At 44.5% G+C, this 20,069-nt stretch overlaps 1 long non-coding RNA gene across 1 annotated transcript; it reads left to right on the top strand.

Annotated features, from left to right (window-relative positions):
* Positions 1-8,418: 8,418 nt before the first annotated feature.
* Positions 8,419-18,977, top strand: LOC131914466 (uncharacterized). Its single transcript, XR_009380145.1, has 3 exons — positions 8,419-8,565; positions 11,162-11,357; positions 18,793-18,977. It is a non-coding gene; the product is annotated as an uncharacterized LOC131914466 (long non-coding RNA).
* The last annotated feature ends 1,092 nt before the right edge of the window (positions 18,978-20,069 follow it).

Below are 20,069 nucleotides of genomic sequence, written 5' to 3'. Positions count from 1 at the left end.
CCTGCTTAGCTTCAAGATTGGTGATCATGTGGTATGACTGTAGGTCCAGGGGGCTTTTTACTTCTAATTTCATACTTCATAGACTGACATTCTTTCTCTTCGTCCGGCCTGATGACCCCCTCAGTTTATAGAACTTTCCTCATCTTCCATAGCTGACCTATCCAAAAAATGGACAGCGTTTCTGCCTTTAAATTAAAACATTACATTATTTATTTATTTACTTGTGTGCATATCTGTGTGTGTATGTACAACATGTGTGGAACTCAGAGGACAATTTATGGGAATTGGTTTTTTCTTGCCATCTTGTGGGTCCCAGGAATAAAACTCAGATCATTAGTTTTGGTGGCAGGTACCTTTACCTGGTAAAGCCATCTCGCTGGCCCTGACAAAAACCAAAATCAAAACCAAACCAAACCAACACCCCAATCAACAAAACCCGTAGAAGGTGAAGAGACCTGTAATAACACTTCAAAATAAAAATGACAAGAAATAATGATAAAGCTGGGTGTGGTAGTGCAGAACTCTAATCTCAGCACACAGGAGGCAGAGGCTGGCAGAACTCCTTGAGTCCAAAGCCAGCCTGTCCTGTAGAGTGAGTCTGAGGCCATCCAGGGTACATAGTGAGACCTAGTCTGAAAAAAGAAAAGGAAAGAAATGATAATGGGGCCTGCCAGCTAGGTTTGGTCCCCAGGTGTTCCTCAAGGCAGAGACACAAGTCTCGTTCACAAACCCTTGTTGTGGTGTCCATTTATTTCAGTCGTTATTTGTGTCTACCTTTGCTGTGCCAACCTTATGGCAGCACTCACTGTAGATGCTGGATGAACAGAGCTGTTCATACACCATGTTCTGAACACTGGACCTCTAATAAGGTTTGCTTGTCTGACAATTTAACTTTAGGATGCAGTGGAAGAAGAGAAGATTTTTTTTTTCTTTTTTAGAAAACTGCTTTCTATTTACTAATGAAGGAAGACAGATTTTGAGCAAGTCTTGAATTATGTCATTATGAAAATACATAATAGTAAGCAATTAGAAAGTTGTTCCTTACTCATTTTCTTTTCTTTCTTTCTTTTATTTTCAGTACTGGGGATTGAACTTAGGGCCTCCACATGCTGGGTGAGTGCTCTACCTAAGTTATATCATCAACCCTCCTTACTAAAAAAAAAATTTTTTTAAGGGATGAGAACTATTCTGGCAGGGGTGATATGACTCTGAGGGCCTTGCCTGGAATCTTCCAGATGCTCAATATGGATTCCTTTGTCCTACAAAGAGGTTCAACAGGGACTTTCCTCTTTGATGGTAGAAAATAAACTCCCCCCATCTGTGGCTCATTTAGGCAAAAAGAGAAGAGGAGCACTTCCAGAGTCCCTGTGAGCCACAGGGGAGAGATCTCGCAGGCAGCAAACTTGCTGTGTTTCTGTGTGCTGCAGCCCTCCAGCTGGCCACAGCCTGGCTTTTCGAGAGGCAATTAGGATGCAGGCTCACTCACAGAGCATGTCTCACCTCTGTCCCTTCAACTCTGCCTCGGCCCATTCTTGAGTGTGAAAGTTCTGATTGTTATCTCAGTTACAGAATCCTATTCCTTGTCTGTTTTCTTTTGCCCTCATCCTCACATTTTCTTTGAATGTCCTTTCATGGGACGCCTTGATCTGCTCCCACAGAAATGCAATTATCAGAAATCAACCTCTCTCACCCAGTTCTGCCCTAAGCAGCTTTTGCCCACTGGTGAATTTCACATTGTACTGAGAAAGTCAGCAACTAATACTAATAACAATAAAATATGTTTGTATTTTTAGATGACTTTTTCCACTGGGGACTCCCTGGTGAGAGCCGAGCGCTGGGCAGAATGAGGGCGTGTGTGAGCTGGAAATAGAGAGCAAGAAGAGACTGGTCGGCTGAAGGCTTTTCTTGACAGCTAATTTCCATTTTTTGGTATCAAGGGGTCTGTGCCAGTAATTGGCATGCAGATTGTGTCTGATGGGCCTGTTATACAGAATAAAGGAATCTGCTAGTTAGAATAAGCCAACCCCAGGCTGATGGATGGGGCATAAGGAGGTCATTGCAAAAGAGAAATTGTGTGTGCGTGTATGTGTGTGTGTGTGTGTGTGTGTGTGTGTGTGTGTCCCTGTGTGTGCACGTGTTTCACGAGAATTCATGCCCCTCCTCCCCCTCTTTATCCAGCAAACTCTAATCTTTCATATTGCGTTGAGACAAATGTCACTCCATTTCTTCCCCTCTCTCTGTTTTTCCTCGAAGGGATATTTGATGGAACCTACTCTAGGTTTTAATAAAGTGTGGGGGCAAAGGAGAAATTAAAGCAGTGTCATGGTTCGTTAAAAGCTCAGGATCGTCAAGGATGGGCCCAGGCTACAAATTATACTCTGGAATTAATTGGTAAAAGGTAGTTCTCCTGTCCATCATTCTTAATCCGGTAGTGGTGGGCTGTCAACGGGGAACCGTGTGCTGATGCCCATCTTCTCTCCGCTTTGTCTACGTCAGCGCTCTGACCAGTTGGGTGTTTCCTCCATCTCCACGCCATACATTCACTATGTAGGCATGCACTGTTGGCCGTTACTTAGGTGAACTAACCAGTGTTAGGCCTCCTTATAAGGAGGATGCTCCCAGTTTGGGTACTCGCCATGGGTCACAGGAGCTATCAGCTAGACTTCCTTGGGTGTAGGAAGCTGAAAGAGAAGTTAGCTTGCTTTTCCACAGCTCTGAAAATCAAAACCATGACAAGGTCAACTCCTGTTGACACAATATCTGTGTTTTGGATAGACTACCATGTCTGGGTAAAATTTTCAAGAATTATTTTAAAAACAGGCAGAACCAGGAAGCTTCTGCTTGCTCATCCACGGTACCTTTGCCCATGTAGTAGCAGACAAAATTAACTCGTTCTTGGCTTTGGGATCTGCCAGGACATTGGTCTCCACTCATTTGGATGGCTTGGGAAGCTTTGGGTTGTCTTTGCATACAAAGCTTTCCTGCAGAGCCCACAGCCCCACTGCCTCTTTGTGCAAGGGAGAGTTTATAATCAACAGAACTGGTTGTGTCTTTTCTGGACACAAAAGAGAAGCATTTCTGCATGTCTGACCACTGAAATCTCCAGGACAGACCTTTCCACGCTAGAAAAACCACCTCCTGTCTAGCACAGTTCTCAGTATGGATCCTGAGTTCATTTATTGAGATGGTATTTGTGGCCTCTTTATACTTTTCTGGTCTTGTATTATGGGATAGAAATTTTTACAAGTTGTGTGACTCTTAGAAAGACTTCTTAGAACATCATAATGCTTTTGAAATTTATTTTAATTGACCCATAAAAACTTAAAATTATACATATTAATTAGATATCCTGGGACATTGTTACACAATTTCTATCATAAAGTTTAGCTCAGGTTAAATACTTTAAAAAGCCCCTCATAGAAAGGGTTTTGCCTTATTTTCTCTGAAGATAAATTCAGTTTTGTCACTGAGGACCCCAAATGCTCCCTTCACCTTCTGAACTGACCTAAAAAGGCCCCATGGGATCAAGTTTTCAGTTTGTCTTTCCTAAGGATGCCGCAACAGGTTGAATACAAGCTGGGTGTGTTGGGTTTACCTGTAATCCCAGCACTTGGAAGGCAGAGGCAGGGGGATTGTTACAAATTTTAAGCCAGCCATGACTACATAGCAAGACTCTGCCTCAAAAAACTATATCAGAAGAAGCATTTGAAGGTAAATGTCATCTTTGACTTGGTGCTACTCGGCTATTTGCTGGGATCAGCTGTTGTTTCTTACCTTGCTAACTCTCAAAGGGTTTGTGTCTTTCTTTCTCTTTTCTCTGCCACCAAAAAGTGCTATGTGGTACCAGAGGGAAGGAAGGAAGGATGAAGATGGAGATGGAGGAAGAACCAGTGATTAATTAGAGGCTGTAGAGTAGGAAGGAGAAGGTAGAGATGAGGATGTAGAGATGGAGAGAGGAAGAGCGAGAACATGGGAAAGAAGGAAAAGGGCTGAGGACAGGGTGTGTGGCCACTGCCATACCTCCCTCCTCCACACCTGCCAGGGAGTTCCAAGGATTCCAGAATCTTCCAGTGCCTGGGGAGTCTAACAGTTGCCATTTATTTTGCTTAAGTGCTCAGTCTCCCATTTATTGTCTTCTCTTGAGAAGAGACTATCTGTCCTTTTTGCCAGGTATCCTTCAGGGTCTGTGGTTGGTTGCTGACGTAAACGGTCCTGCTTCGCTTTCTCAGATGCACCAGAGTGTGAGAGCGTTCATTTTGCCATTGAAAGAACATGGAATTTGAGGTGAAAAGAGATTTTGGGGAGGGTGAGAAGAGGATGAGCATGGTGTGTGGAGTAACGTCTGCCTAAACCATCATGCAGTCAGCTCAATGGGCCACCGTACAGTCAGCTCAGTGACCTGGGCCACTGTACAGTCAGCCCAGTGACCTGGGCCACCATACAGAAAGCCCAGTGAACTGGGTCACCATACAGAAAGCCCAATGAACTGAGCCACCATATAGGAAGCTCAGTGACCTGGGTCACCATACAGAAAGCCCAGTGACCTGGGTCACCATACAGTCAGCTGAGTGACCTGGGCCACCATACAGGAAACTCAGTGAACTGGGCATGAAGCCTTGTGGACAGAGGTCAGAGGTCCCTGCTGGTGCTAAGGTCTTGTCATGTTGTCTAGGTTCAGAGGTGAGGGTGGAGTAGGCTAGGAGTCAGTGGGACTCTTGGTGAGACTCTAGGCAGAGCCAGGGCAGCCCCAGTAGCTGGATGATGAAGTGAGGCACAGAGCCAGAGGAGCTTCTTCCTTTTTGTATTGGGCCCAGGACTCTGGAGGCATCTGAGGATGCTTGCTCTGGGAGCGTCATCGGAGAGCATCATGTGGCATGTATAGAAGCATTTTTTTGATGGGCTGGTAGAAGTGAGGCACCTACAAGTGGCTTTATGGATAGCAGGTATGGACAAATGAGATGTGAGGTAAAGTGGAAGTGAGCGCTGGACTTGGGTGGCAACTGCATAATGCACTTTATTCCTATACAGCAGGGCTATCTTTTGAGGACTTTTTGATAGAAGTGGGTTCACTGTAGACAAATTTCTAAACAGTCTTATTAAATAAGAAACAGAGACAAATATAGGAGTGAAAGCCGTAGAGATCAGAGAAATAGTTATAGCCACCAGCTAACCTTAACACACCACATCACTGTAGCTTCCCAAGAGAGAGTTACTTCCTTTCTACCCAGGCCTTTATTGTCTTGCTGTTCTGCCCTCTCATTGGCTCTTAGCACAGCCACCTCACTTCCTTGTCACTGCCTGTCTGTACAGACCTCCAGGTCTCTATGGTTGGTACCGGGATTAAAGGCTTGTGTCACCACGTTTGGTTCTTCCCTAGTGTGTCCTTGAACACACAGAGACTTTGCCTGCCATGTGATTGGATTAAGGGTGTGTGCTACCACTGCATGACTTTTGTTTATGGCTGGCTATGTCCTCTGATCTCCGGGCAAACTTTATTTATTAACATAGAAATAAAATATCACCGCAGTTCACTTTATGTCTAAAGGGTCTGGAGTCCCTTTCTGTGTAAGAGGACATCATTTGAGCCCATCAGAGGTCAAAATTAACTTTTTATTTATTTTAATATTTTTATTACATATATATGTACACATGTATGTGTGTAACTATATGGGCATACACGCACCATGTATGTATGTATTCAAGGGGACAATTTGTGAGAGTTGTCTCTCTCTTTCCACCTTGTGGCTCCTAGTGGCAGAACTCAGATCATCATGCTTGATGATAAACACCCAGCTAAGTTTCCAACTTGTGAAAAGGAACTAAAGAAAAGCTTAGAGCCGGGTGTGGAGGGGCACACCTTTAATCCCAGCACTGGGAAGGCAGAGGCCTGTGGATTTCTGAGTTTAAGGCCAGCCAGGGCTACAGAGCAAGTTTCAGGACAGCCAAGCTTAGGCAGTGAAGGACAGAAAGCTGGTGAAGATGTAATTGAGTGAGGGGCCACATTCCAGCCACAGTAAGCAGCAGAACTTGCCAGCTTTGGCCATGTGGTTCTGGCTTTAGAGTTAATGATAGAAGAAATGGGTTATGGAATTTGCTTCTGTGCCCCAAAAAAAAAAAAAAAAAAAAAAAAAAAAAAAAAAAAAAAAAAAAAAAAAAAAAGCCACTGAGGCCAGGCATGTGTCAGGGGTGTCCCTGAATGGAACCTTAGTAAAGAGGTCATTGTGTGAAGCTGTGAAGTTGAAGCCTGAATTGCCTTGGAGAACCCAAGATATTAGAGACACGGGCTACCTGCTAACAGGGAGTGGAACCAGCCCAAGAGAAAGAAGTGCGTTGCAGTCAACAAAGCTGAAAGGAGTTGGAGATCTGAAGAGCATTTTAACATCAGACATGGTGATACAGAGTTTGCAGTTTGCCCAGCTGGTTATCAGTCTTGCTTTGGTTCAGTATTTCCTCACTATGCTCCCTTCCCTGTGTTTTAGGATGGTAATGTATATCCTGTGCCATTATATGTTGGAAATATGTAATCTGTTTTTTATTTTGATTTTATAGGGAATTATAGTTAAAAGATTGCATGAATCTCAGAAGAGACTTTGAACTTTGGACTTTGAAACATTGTTGAGACTGCAATAGACTATGGGGACTTTTGAAGTTGAACTAAATGAATTTTGCATTATGATATTATTACAAGCTTATGGGGGCCAGGGAGTGGAATGTGGTAGTTTGAATATAAATGGTCCCCACAATCTCATAGGGAATGGCACTATTAGGAGGTGTGGCTTTGTTGGAGTGGGTATGGCCTTGTTGGAGGAAGTTGTCACTGTGGTTGTGGACCTTGAGGTTTCCTATGCTCAGGATCCCCCTCAGTGTCAGTCAGCTTCCTGTTCCCTGCAAGATGTAGGACTCTCAGCTACTTCTCCAACATCAAGTCTGCCTGTATGCTGCCATATCCCACCATGATGATAATGGACTGAACTTCTGAAACTATAAGCCGCCACCTCAAATAAATGTTTTCCAAAGAGTTGCCATGGTCATGGTGTCTCTTCACAGCAATAAAAACCCTAACTAAGACAGCTACCTTCTCAAATTTCAGAGAAAAAAGAGAAGAGATTACTATGATATCTTAATTCATTTGGGTAGATATAACAAAACCCCAAAAGCTTGGGTGACTTATAAACATCAACAATGTATTTCTCATAGTCCTTGAAAGTGGGAGACCCAAGCTCAGAGCCCAGATATTTTTGGTATATAGTGAGGGCAAGTTCTTGGCCAGAGAGGGTATTTTCTCACTGCATCCCCTTATAGCAGAAGAGGTGAAGGAGCACCCTTGGGCCTCCACTATAAGGGCACTAATCCTGTTCAGGGGCTCTCTTTCTCATGGCCTGGTCACTTCCCCCAAAGTCCCAACTCCTCATGCCATCCCCTTGGGAGTTAAGATTTCAACCTCTGAATTTTGGGGGGGCATAAGCACCCAGATCAGAGTATATGAGAAACAGGCCACTTATCAAAAGGCGTGGCTCCCTTCTGAAGCATATTCCAGCAGGGCAGCTGCAGGCATCGCCTTGCCCTGCTTCTGCAGAGGACGGGCTTTCCACACCCCAACTCTGATGTCCAGACTTGCCTGTGGACAGGAAGCCTCCTTAAAAGTCCTTTCCCCAGTGTCCTTGGGACAGTAAAGGCAGTGGACATAGCTCCTCAGGGTTCAGGCTGGCCTTACTTTTAGGCTGTTGTTATTTCTTCACATTCCTCTGGCAACTTTTGGCAACCCTAGACAGAGACAGGCTAGTCTACAAGTATTAGAGGCAACTTTAGATGACCTTTGTCTACATAAAACTACAGGATGCCCCTGTCTTGGGGCACAACCTATGCAGGGTGCCCAGAGTAATGAGAGATGAACAAGTGCTGTCTTTCACCTCCTCACCCATCAGGGAGGCTGCCATTGCCATATGACTGCCATGCTTCATTTTCAACATTATTTTTAAAACCTTCTTGGCATTAAAACCTTATACAAAAGTACCTTTGTGTCCTTCTGAGGTAGATGTTTTTAAGACATAGCATCCTAAGATGTAAGTTTGTTATTGTGTTAGCCCTTTGGTTGTTTGAGTTTCGCCCGAGGGGAGTGGGGAACCGCTTTAGTTACGGCAACAGGAGGAGTTTAATTTAGAAAGGTAAGAGATGAGGGAGAACTGAGAAGATAGGTCTTAGATAAGGCAGTCTAGAAGTGTCATCCCTAGGAAACCTGGGCACCTCAAAACTGGAGAAGCAAAAGGAGCACCTGGTGTTGCAGGGACAGCTGTCTTACAGATATGATGTCATGAGCATGAGGGTTGCTATGACTGAGACAAAACACCATGACCAAAGAAACCTGGGGTGGGTATGGCCCTGTTGGAGGAAATGTGTTAGTGTGGGGGCGGGCTTTGAGGTTTCCTATGCTCAGAATACTGCCCAGTGAGTCAGTTGACTTCCTGTTGCCTGTAAGATGTAGGACTCTCAGCTACTACAGTAGCATGTCCGCCTGCACACTGCCATGTTCTTGTCATGATGATAATGAACTGAACCTCTGAAACTGTAAGCCACCACAATTAGATGTTTCCTTTATAAGAGCTGCCATGGCCATGGTGTCTCTCCACAGCAATAGAAACCCTAAGACCGATATAAACATGCAATTGCAGTATTAGTCCTGGGGACTCCCCTGAGCCTTGACTTCCAGGGCAGTCAAAGATCTCTTCTTTCTCCTGGGTCCTGTGGTCTAAGGCCAAGGAGGCAAAGAAAAAGGAGACTCCTTGAGGCAAGACCCATCTCCTTCCTGGTGAATTTTTTTGTTATTGGGTTGGTTCTGTTTGTTTGTTGTGGGCTCCAGGGAGAAGACCATGGGAAGTGTCTCTTGCAGATGTGATGGGACCAACATTTGTTACAAAACTGTTAAAAAGTTGGGTCATTTTGTGTTACAATCTATTTTTGCTTTGTACAAAGTAGGCTCAAATACTCCATGAACTGGTGGGGACTGGCTTCCCAACAAACATCGAGTAAACACCTTTGGCTGACTTTTATCTTTTCTTGCACCTTTGTGCCCAATAAAGCTTCTTACAGTTTGCTTCATAACCACTTTCTACATTACATTTCATTAGTACAGGACACAAAAGTTACGAAGTCTGTGTAATTAATTGTCATCATTATCATCATGGAAAAGTGTGCACTACATGCCAGGTACTGAACTAAGAACTAAAACCAACTCATTTGAATCCACAGATAATGCTGGGAGCTGACTTGTACTCCAAGCCCTTAGTAGCTCAGAATGTGGTCTCATTGGGAAGGAGGGTCTTTAGAAAGCCAATCAAGTTCCAGTGAGGTTGTTAGGATGTGGTTGTTGCTCCAATGTGAATGATGTGCTTATGAAAGGGAAAATGTGAACACGCAGGTAGGCATGCAGGGAGAAGGTGGGATATGGGAGAAGGGAGCCACCACACACCAAGGAGGACCTGGAGCAGATCCTTTCCTCACAGCTCTCAAAGGGATCCAGCCTCACTAACACCTTGATCTTGGACTCTAGCCCCTTCCAGTATGAGACAATAAGTTTTGGTTGTTTAAGCCACTCAGTTTATGGTATTTGTTGTGGCAGCATGTAGGTTTTTTTTTTTCTTCCTTTTTTACTTTTTGCTCTTTTGGAGGCCCACCACTCAGCTCCCAAATAAATACATGGAGGTTTATTCCTACTTATGAATGCCTGGTCTTAGCTTGGCTTGTTTCTAGCCAGCTTTTCTCACTTAACTTAAATTATCCCATATACCTTTTGCCTCTAGGCTTTTTATCTTTCTCTATTCTATATACTTTTCTTTCCTTCTTACTCTGTGGCTGGCTGTGTTGCTGGGTGGCTGGCCCCTAGCAACTTCTTCTCCTTCTTCTTTTCTCACTCCTCACTCTCTCGCTTCTCCTTCTTCTATTCTCTCTGCCTGCCAGCCCTGCCTATCCCTCTCCTGCCTAGCTTTTGGTCATTCAGCTCTTTATTAGACCAATTAGGTGTTTTAGACAGGCACAGTAACACAGCTTTACAGAGTTAAACAAATGCAAAAAGAACGCAACACATCTTTGCTTTGTTAAGCAAATATTCCACAGCATAAATGAATGTAACATATTTTAAACTAATATTTCTCAACAGCAGGAAAATTGATATAGTAGGCATACTATTGTGACTAAACGATGCTGTTATCATTCTCATTTTCAGATGAGGGTGTTGAGGCATAGAGAGGAGAAGTGACTTGCTGAAGTTTACAAAACAAAGTAGAAGGCTGTTTCCCCAGCTCTCTGTGGGGAGTGGTGGTGGTTCTTGCTTCCTGACACCCAAAGCATTTGGAAAAGTCAAACAGAGCATGCGTGTCTCCTGTGCTGGCGGCCATCCTTCTAAGGGAAAGGAAACTCTGAGCTCAGGTGCATTTCCTTCACCTAGGCACGCTGTCTCCCTCAAGTTTTTTATTCACTGTCAGTGGACCTTTTATGGAAATGGATCTGGTGTTTGCTTAATTGAGAATGAGAGGCAGGTTAACAGTGAAATGTTATTCTCCTGTGGCCCAGCACCTCGGACTGTCAGAAAGGCTTTGGTTGACATGCTCAGATGCTTCTGCCTTTAACCCCCAGTAAGGTAGCAAGACAAAGGCACCTGTGTGTTGCACACACCAACCACTCCTCAAACACACATTAGCACACCCCCTTCACTCACACTGATATTTATAAACAGAAACATAGACATATCTGGACACATGCATATATAGGCAAAGTATGCTTTCTCCCAGAATATGCTTAAATTCACTCTCAAGCCACACACCTATCCACTCATTTACTTACACATGAGCATGCCTATTCTCACACCCCTTTCCACATGCACACGTATGTACATACACACAGTGAGAAGCCACACATGGTTGAACAGCTCTCTGTCTCATCAGAGTGACAAGCTAGTGTTGTCTTAGGTCAGGCTGCCCAGAAGCAGATCCTGATATAAGATGAGGTATGGAAGTGATCCACTGGAAAGGCATTCCTAGGGGACACCAGTGGCAGAGAAAGACAGCAATAGGTAGGAGGAGAAAAAGTATGGTGTAGATGAAGTCACAGCCTTGCCTGACCTTTGATGTGCTTGGGGTCAGATTACCTCACCCATCTCTCTCTCCAGATCCTTGTGCCAGCTGTACATGGGCTTTGGACAGCCTGGGGACACAAACTCCTAGATGCTCTGCGCATCACTGTAGCTGGCTAAATGATTCTGCCGCCAGTCATTCTTGGAATACTGCAAGGGAAAAACCTTCAGAAACAAAGCACCGCATGAGAGGAACTGAAGGCTAGCACCTGGACCATCAGAAAGAGATCAGGTGAGGCACAGTATGTATGCGTGCATGTGCTCAGAATAAGGAGCAGAGGGATGGTGCATGGATGTAGAGGAGGAACAGAGTGCATGGATGTTGTTCCTGGCCCCCAAGGCTAATTGAGCAGGGTGTGGACAGGTAGCTCAATGATGGTAGCTTAACAGACAGAGGCTATTGCCCTTCAGGGGTCTCTGTGAATCTATGGCCAGGATATAACATCAGTGGCAGTTACATCTCTCTCTCTCTCTCTCTCTCTCTCTCTCTCTCTCTCTCTCTCTCTCTCTCTCTCTCTCTCTCTCTCTCTCTTCCCTGTTGGGGGGCAACCCACTAGAAGTATTGCCTATATGCTGGAACAGGTAAACAAGTTGGGGTTCCTGTCATATAGCCAGCCCCCCAACCTTGCCCTTTATTCTTATACCCAGACTGGAGTCCTAGCCATCAGCAAACTTGTCAGCTTCTAGCTGGCTGCTACAGAGACTGGCTGTGCTGGTGGTGTATCTGTGCCTAGGAAGAGGGTGTGTCGAGGAAGCACAGAGGCACTGGACAGGGTTGTCTCTGCTTCTCATCAGCCTTTAGCAGATTGGGAGTCAATTGGTATATGTAAGATGGCAAAGTTCTCCGACCCAGGGTGAGGATACAGGAAGAAACTAGATATTTTCTTAGCAGTCCTCTAGCAGGCATTATTTCACCCATTTTGTTGATGAGGAAACTGAGACAAGCGAGGCACAGTGAGCTGCTCAGTTTCATGGGGGCAGCAATGGCAGAGAGGTTCTGGCTCATACTTGTGCCCTTAATGGTTGGTGTGCTGGTTGGTTTTTGTTGACTTGATACAAGCTAGAATCACTTGGACAGAGGGACCCTCAAATGAGGAATTGCCTCCATCAGACTGACCTGAAGACATGTGTGTGGTGCATTTTCTTGGTTAATGATTGATGTGGGAGGCCCAGATCACTGTGGGTGGGGTTACCCCTGGACTGGTGGTCCTAGGTTGTGTAAGAAAGCAAACTGAGCAAGCCATGGGAACAAGTCAGTAAGCAGCATCCTTCCACGGTCTCTGCTTTGGTTCCTGCCCCAACGTCCCCCTGTTGGACTGTGACCTGGGAGTTGTGAGCTGAAACTGATCCCTCCCCAAGTTGGTTTTGGTCAGTGTTTTATCACCGAAAACAGAGAAGCAAACCAGGACAGTTGGATTGTGTCAGGGTTCTGGGACTCCTGGGATGGAGCAATGACAGCATTAGGGACGGAACCTCAATTGTAGGGTCCCAGCTGGCCAAGCCAGGGAGCACCTGCTGAATCCAGATTATTTTCACAGAAGCAGAAGAAGACTTGTGTTTCACTGGCCTGGGCTAGTCTGGCAACTTACTGGGAAAAACATTGGGGAGATTTAAACAAACAAACAAACAAACAAACAAACAAAAAAACCCTCAAAAACAAAAAGAAAGGGTGTATTTCTCATGAACCAGCAATCATTTTCAGGGACAGGACATGTAAAATTCATTTTAAGGTACTATATTTGCCAGCACATAGTCATGCAGAAATATAAACCAGATTTTCATTAGTGAACAGAACACATTCAACTGTCTGAAGCATTGCTGCTTCTGGGCTGTTCCTAGGAAAACGGAAGGAGAAATAGCTTTATCTCTGTCTGAATGGCTAAAAAGGTCACCAGGGTGGGCCCCGTGGGCAGAAAGGGAAGCCCACCCCATGGACAAATTCCAGCTTTAACTTCAGGCTGTGAAACTCACTTGGTTACCCAAACGACAGCTCCACAGCTGCAAAAATTAAACCTGGCCTGTAGCAAGGGGAAGGAGCTGTTAGCTGAAATATATTACTTTTCTCTGCTAGGAGTTGTTTACCCAACAGCTGGTGCTGTTTCCCAGCAAGATGGCTTGTGGTCCTTAATGGATATTTGTTAATTTGTTGACAAAGTAGCACGTCTGAAGCCGCCTTTGGCCTTGACAGTGCAGACCTTGAAAACTGATTCCTCAAACAAGGAGATGCTGACACAAAGACTTTCCAGCCTCCTGCCCCTTGCCCAGAGTAGCGGGGAGCTGATGATAAATCTGGCTGTGCCCCAAGCTTCTAGGCATTCGCTGGGATTTCAGGGTGTGAACTTGGAAGTCTATCAAGTTCAAAGTAAACATTTTATGAGAATGTCATGCATTTTAAAAGTGGTTTTCTTGTTGGAACTTTTTATTTTGAGGCCGTTGTGGTTTCACACAGAAGTAAGTCCTGCCCGCTGCCCTGCATTTTCTTTTCCTTCTGATGCACATGAAAAGCTCTGTGTGTTACTGAGGAATCAGGCACATGTACTGGGGCACTGTGAATTCTCAGCTCTTCTGCACCAGTGTCCCAACTGTACAAATAAATGCCCTCATTTTCCCTTAAGGTTCTAAAGGCAGAAGTTGACCACATAGTTCAGAAGTCCAGGCACTAAGGAAACTGGCCTAACAAGTGACTGTAAGACAAACTAGGAAGAAATAAAAAGGGATAAAACAGTGCTGGAGAGGTGGTTCAGTGGTTAAGAGCACTGGCTGCTCTTCCAGAGGACCTGGGTTTGAATCCCAGCAGTCTCAAGCAGCTCACAATACAGTGGGATCTCATTCACCAGGCATGCACGTGGCACACAGATGTACATACAGACAAAACATCCAAATACATAAAATATATAATAGACTGTCTAAAAGGATACAAGAGCATATTTATATCTATGACAGAACATAAATGTATTAAGAGTTGTGATATTTAAAGTAAGAGACGACATCATCAGAAATGATGTGAATTGACTCAATCATAAAAGGATTGTGACTTTGGCAAGTAAAAAACAATTGAAGTGAAAAATTAGAAAATTATTCACACTATTATAAATAAGGCTTGTAGTAAGCTCCATATAGGTAAAGAATTATTCAGGTTTTATTTGAATTTTATTTGACAACTTACGAAGGATATGAAGATTTTGTTAAAATATAATGAGGCACCTTTCATTTGCAGCATCTTTTATTTATGCATTTTATAAGCTACAACTTACAGGCTTATGTTGCCTTATCACCAGAGTGGACAGATCTGCTTTGTGGAAGTCTGTTTTTCACTTTCCTAGTTTGAAACAGTAAACCAGAGGCTGGCAAGACGGCTCAGTGGTTAAAGTGTTTGCCCTGCAAGCATGAGGTTCTGAGTTTGATTCCCAGGACTTGGGAAAGGCCGGGTGTGGTAGCATGTACCTGTAATCCCAAAGTTAGGGAGGTGGAGACAGGAAGATACCAGGGTTTGCTGGCTAGCTTCTGTGAGTACCCCTGACTCAAAAATTAAGGTGGAAGGGCAGGGCAGGTGGCTCAGTGGTTAAGAGCACTGGCTGCTCTTCCAAAGGACCTGAGTTCCAGTCCCAGCATGCATGTTGGGTGGCTTATAACTGGCCTATAACTCCACCTTCATGGGAGCTGATGTCTTCTGGCCTTCTTGGGCACCTCATTTACACATGGCGTGCATAGATGTGCATGTGTGCATGCACACACACAATTTTTAAAAATATATATGTTAATTTTATGTGTATGAGTGTTTTGTCTGCACATATGTGTGTGTACCACAAGCATGCTTGCTCCCCATAGAGGCCAGAAGAGGGTATTGATACTCTGGAACTGGAGTTACAGGCAGTTATGAGCTACCATCTGAGTGCTGGGAACCGAACCTGGGTCCTTTGTAAGAGCAGCAAGTGCTCTTAACCACTGAGCCATTTCTCCTAAACTAGGTGTGGTGGTGCAAGCCTTTTACCTCAGCAGCCAGGAGCCAGAGATAGAGGCAAGTGGATTGCTGTCAGTCCTAGGCTAGCCTGGTCTACATAGCAAGTTCCAGGTCAGCCAGAGCTACATAGTGAGACCTGTCTAAAAAAGTAAGGTGGGAAATGATTAAGGAAGACATTCATCATTGACTTCTGGTCTCCCATATGCATACACACATATGTGTATATGCACTCTCCCCATACATGTGCACACACAGGGGAACATACACACACAAAAGAAAACACAGTAAATTGATTTAAAAAACTATCCAAATCTGAGTAAGATTAAAGAAATAGAGATTTTGACAGCTATGAACTGTCAACATTATATTAGTCAAAATAAATAGGATATACAGACACCCTCAGTCTGCAAAGAGAAGCCACATGCATTGCTGGCCATACTGTAATTGTCCTTGTCCTTGAAGTGTAACTGGAAACTTGTAACAAGAAATATGCAACAACTCAAACCCTCTGTCTTGGTAATCCTACTCTTGGGGTTTGATCCTAAGGTTAATCCAAGTAAGAAAATAAAATTGTTTGTACAGGGTATATACGGCATCACGTCCATAATAGGGGAAGATGGAAAATGCCCAGATACTCAGCAGCCGAAATGGCTCAGTAGATCACAATGCATCAGAGTCTTCTGTGACCACGAAGACCGGAAGGTGTGTGAACTCGGTTCACATGTGTGGAAACGTGCACACAAAGCAGAATGCGGAGTCCAGCACCCACCCTCACAACTTTACAGAAATGGGGCCTGGGCTTTGAGGAGCCTGGAGAAAAAATACAGATCGCCGGGACTTTTATATTCATAGAATTCTTCTGTGTAAATCTATTTAAACATTTATGGAACATCTATTTGATGAAGATGAAATGCTGGTTAAAACCTAATTCCTGTGGAAACCATGCGGTAACCTAAAAGTCTTGCCTAGCACACGGGTTGTGCCAGCCTTCCTCAGAGAGCTGACCTCGGTGTTTCTTAGCTGAGCATCATGGGGGGTATAGCCCGTTGCCTGCCTGAGAAGCCACTTTAAGGATGCTGCAACAGTCTTGGGTCCCCTTTTCTTCAGCTACTGTCTTTCCACTTTTCCTTCAAGCAAACACCATCTAGAACCTAGAGGAGGGACTTAAAGTAATATAGAGTGAGGGCAGGGTTGTTCCAGTCACCTGAGGATCTGACCCTGGACCTTTGGTCTAGCAACCTTCAAATCTTATAATGTACCATAGGGCGTTGCTCTTAGGTGACTTTTTGTTTTCTTTTTCCTCAGATAGGGACTCTCTATGTAGCCCAGGCTGACCCAAACTCATGGGCCTCCTGCCCCAGCTTCTCCAGTTCTGGAATTCCACTGTACCCAGCATACTCACGTAACTTTCAACATTAACTTTCCCAAAACTGTTTCAGCGGACTACAAAACAAAATGAAATGGCGTGAAAGGAAACAAGACAAAACATCAGCAGAAACATGGTTACTGTCCTGACAAGCAGCTTGTGGACAAAGTCCGGTCCAGACTGGTTAATTCTGTGGCTCTAAGTCTTTCCACCTTTTCATCCTGCCAGTCTCAGAGTGACAACTTTGTCCTTTGCCAGCTTTGATTGGGGTCCCAGCATGGTTGCTGGGATTTCAGCCCACAGACACGATGTATTCTACCAGGACTGCATTTTTCTCTTTCCTTCTAAAATCTAAGAATTCTTTGCCAAAATCTTCCTTCTGTTGCTGCCACATTATTTCATTTCTCATTGGGTGGAATAGTAGTCCGTATTTATGCTTAAACCAATCACCGTCAAGGGACTGAGATGATCATGACTTCTTAGGTTAGACTTATCAGGACTAATAGTCCCTGTAGAGGGTTGAGGGGAAGGTGGGTAGGTTGGGTGGGTAGGTAGGTTCTCCTTTCTTAGCACTCCTTGCCTCCCAAGGTCCTCCATCCTTCCTCCTTTGTCTAGAAAGCTGGGGATTGGTTTCTCCACTCTACCCCATTCCAGGGACTGTGTCTGTACCTGACACCACAAGGCAAGCCAATGTGTAGGGAAACTGAAGCTATACTTGGGTTCTCTCCACACTATGGAGACCGGGCCAGAGGGAAGTGCTCCCCATACTGGTAGGTAGGTGCCTGCCTGGCTACAGTTACCATCTTGGTGAAAGTTCCTGGGTAGGAGCAAGAGAGAAAGAGGCGAAGATCAAACATCCCTGAGATGTTTCTCTCTCTCTTTCTCTCCCTGCTCTTTCCTCTCTCCTTGTTCCCTCTTTCTCTCCCTCCCCATTCTCTCTGCCCCTCCTCATTCTTAGACCCTGATTTCCTTCCCAAGTTGACCTAAAAACATTTACTTTTTTAGAGGATTAAGAAGGCTACTCCATGCATTCTGTCCATAAAAATGTAATCTAGGACTGTGAGTGTGGGTGTGCAATTGCTGTTCCATCTAGATTTCCATAGGGAAAGTTTGTCTTGCCTCCCACACTGGGAAGTGGTCAAAACATCCTTGCTCTATGAAGACAGAGTCCATATTTCTTACCCTCATATTGCCTTCGAGTTCCAATTCAACCTGGTCCTCCTCACAGCTCTATTGTTCCTTTTTAAAGGTTCACATGGTAAGATGCTACAAAGACATCACGCCCCTCTTATGTCTCTCTTCACTTCTTTGAGATTTGCTGTTGATTGGATAATGTGCTTACAGATCCACTGAAAAGAGGGAGCATCGAGGTCATTAATCTCAGCTCTGTCTTTAGTCTGGTCTGTTTCAAATAGGACATCTATAAAGCAGGAATACACAAGCTTTAGGATGTAAACGTGGTATTTCCTCCCAGAGAATTAATTATGGTCTTTTGTAAGTTATTTGAAGTTTTATTTGAATATTAAAGCAAATAAGCTCACACTACAGAATAGCATAAAAATTAGCATGAGTTTTAAGGTTCATTTGTAAGACGGGACAAGCTTGAGGTAAGATAGGATGCTATGCAGACTTTCAAGGTTCCTAGCTGAGGACCAGGGTCCTAATATCAGCAGAAATTGCTGTGAATGGGCTGGCTGATGTGAGGACCATCTACTGAGTCATCGCTCCTCCCTACCACAGGAGTTAGTGCTCTTGCTCCTGATTTGAGGAATCAGGATCGGCATTCTCTAACATTGATGTTGGAGCTGCTGGTTCTTGCTTGGTGACTGTGATGGCCACTCATCCCAAACATGGCTGCACTGAAAGATGTGTCAGCTTCACAGAGAGGCCAACACTGCAGAGGCTGAGCTTAAGTAAGCCTGCAGCCTTTCAGTGACACTTGGTGTCATCAGTGACACTTGGTGTTGTCTCAAATGGGGCAAAGAAAGAAAAGCAGGTTCTTATTACCGTGCTGACTGTGTTCCTCCAAAAAGATGCATTAAAATCTCAATCCCCACTCCTCAGAGTATGTCTTTATTTGGAAATAGGTTATTTAAGAATTCCATTTTATTTCGTTATTTGGTATGTGCATGTGCCACAGTGCACACTTGGAGGCTGGAAGAAAGCTTGTGGGGTCATCTGTCTTCTACCGTGTGGGTCATGGGGTGAAGCTCACGTCACCAGGCTTGGCAGCTAGCACCCTTACCCACTGAGCCATCTCGCTGGCATTTGCAGAAGTAATTGAGTTAAAATGAAGGCATTAGTGTGGCTCCTGATCTGATATGACTGGCATTCTTACAGAAGGAAGAGATGAGGGGAGAGAGGACTTGTATGGAGTAAAGACAACATGACGAGACAGCGACATGGGGAGAGAGCTGTATGAGGATGAAGGAAGAGATTGGAGCAATTCATCTGTAAACCACAAACGCCCAGCCAACCACCAGACACCAGGAGTGAGTACAGAACAAACTCTCTCCCCCAGCCCTGAGAAGGTAAAACTTTGCTGGCACTGTGCCTTTGGATGCCTAGTTGCTCCAACTGTGAGGCAGTAGTTTACCCAGGCCCATCCATCCCAAGAGTCTATCCAGGTACCATTTAGACTATCTATCAATTCCCTGCATGATGGTCTTTCCTTTGCAACTGCATTAAACCCATCATGTTCTTGGACCCAGACTCCATACTGGACAGTACTATAACATGCAGACTTACTAAAACATCCCCACCATTTTAGGCTTGCTCAAGCAGTATTAATTTTAACAAGCATTATGGAGGTGCTGGTGTCATTTGATAGAGATGGCATAGGCTATAAAATTCATTTAAACTTCTCCTGAAAATCTCATCTTCTGCTTCTCAGCGGCTCATCTTTTTCTAGAAGGAAGAATCTGATACATCAAGTTGCAGACCCAGCTGAAGGTCTGTAAAATGAGCTGTCTTGTGGCAAGAGGGAAATCTCGACAGGATCTCTTCTTCTGGTCATAGAGCTTTGAGTTTGTCCTTCTGTAGCTGACATAAAGGTTTTTGTCTCCTTTTCACATTGTCTCTCTTTAAAGTAGGCTGAATTGGGCGCTGAGAGAGAGTTCAGTTGATAAAGTTCTTGAACTGCAAGTATGAGGACCTGAACTCCATCCCTAGAACATGTTAAAAAAAAGCCAGTGTGGTGGCAGCAACAGGGAAGTGGGGGCAGGGGGGGTCCCTAGGTTAGCTGGTCAGTTAGGTTAGCCTACTTGGTGAGTTTCAGGTCACTGAGACCTTGTCTAAAAAATGATGGCTAGCAACCTGAGGAATGACACCTGAGATGGTCCTCTGACCTCTATGAACATGCACACATGCACCTTCACATACACACATGGATGTAAGTATACACACACACACACACACACACACACACACACACACACACACGATGAGATGAACATATAATTCCTGAGTAAACTGTGGTGTTTAGCAGTTCTACCAGAGTGACTGTGGGCTCATGCTGATATGGGAAAAAGCAATAGGGGACGATTCATTTATCCTAAATGGTGATGCTTTGGGCTGCCTGAAAACTCTGGGTATGGTTGACAAAGGGATAGTGTCCA

Source organism: Peromyscus eremicus, chromosome 7, assembly GCF_949786415.1.
Source record: "Peromyscus eremicus chromosome 7, PerEre_H2_v1, whole genome shotgun sequence".
NCBI classification, from domain to species: Eukaryota; Metazoa; Chordata; class Mammalia; order Rodentia; family Cricetidae; genus Peromyscus; species Peromyscus eremicus.
The sequence above is the reverse complement of the archived record's forward strand: the minus strand, read 5'-3'. Positions and strand labels throughout refer to the sequence as shown.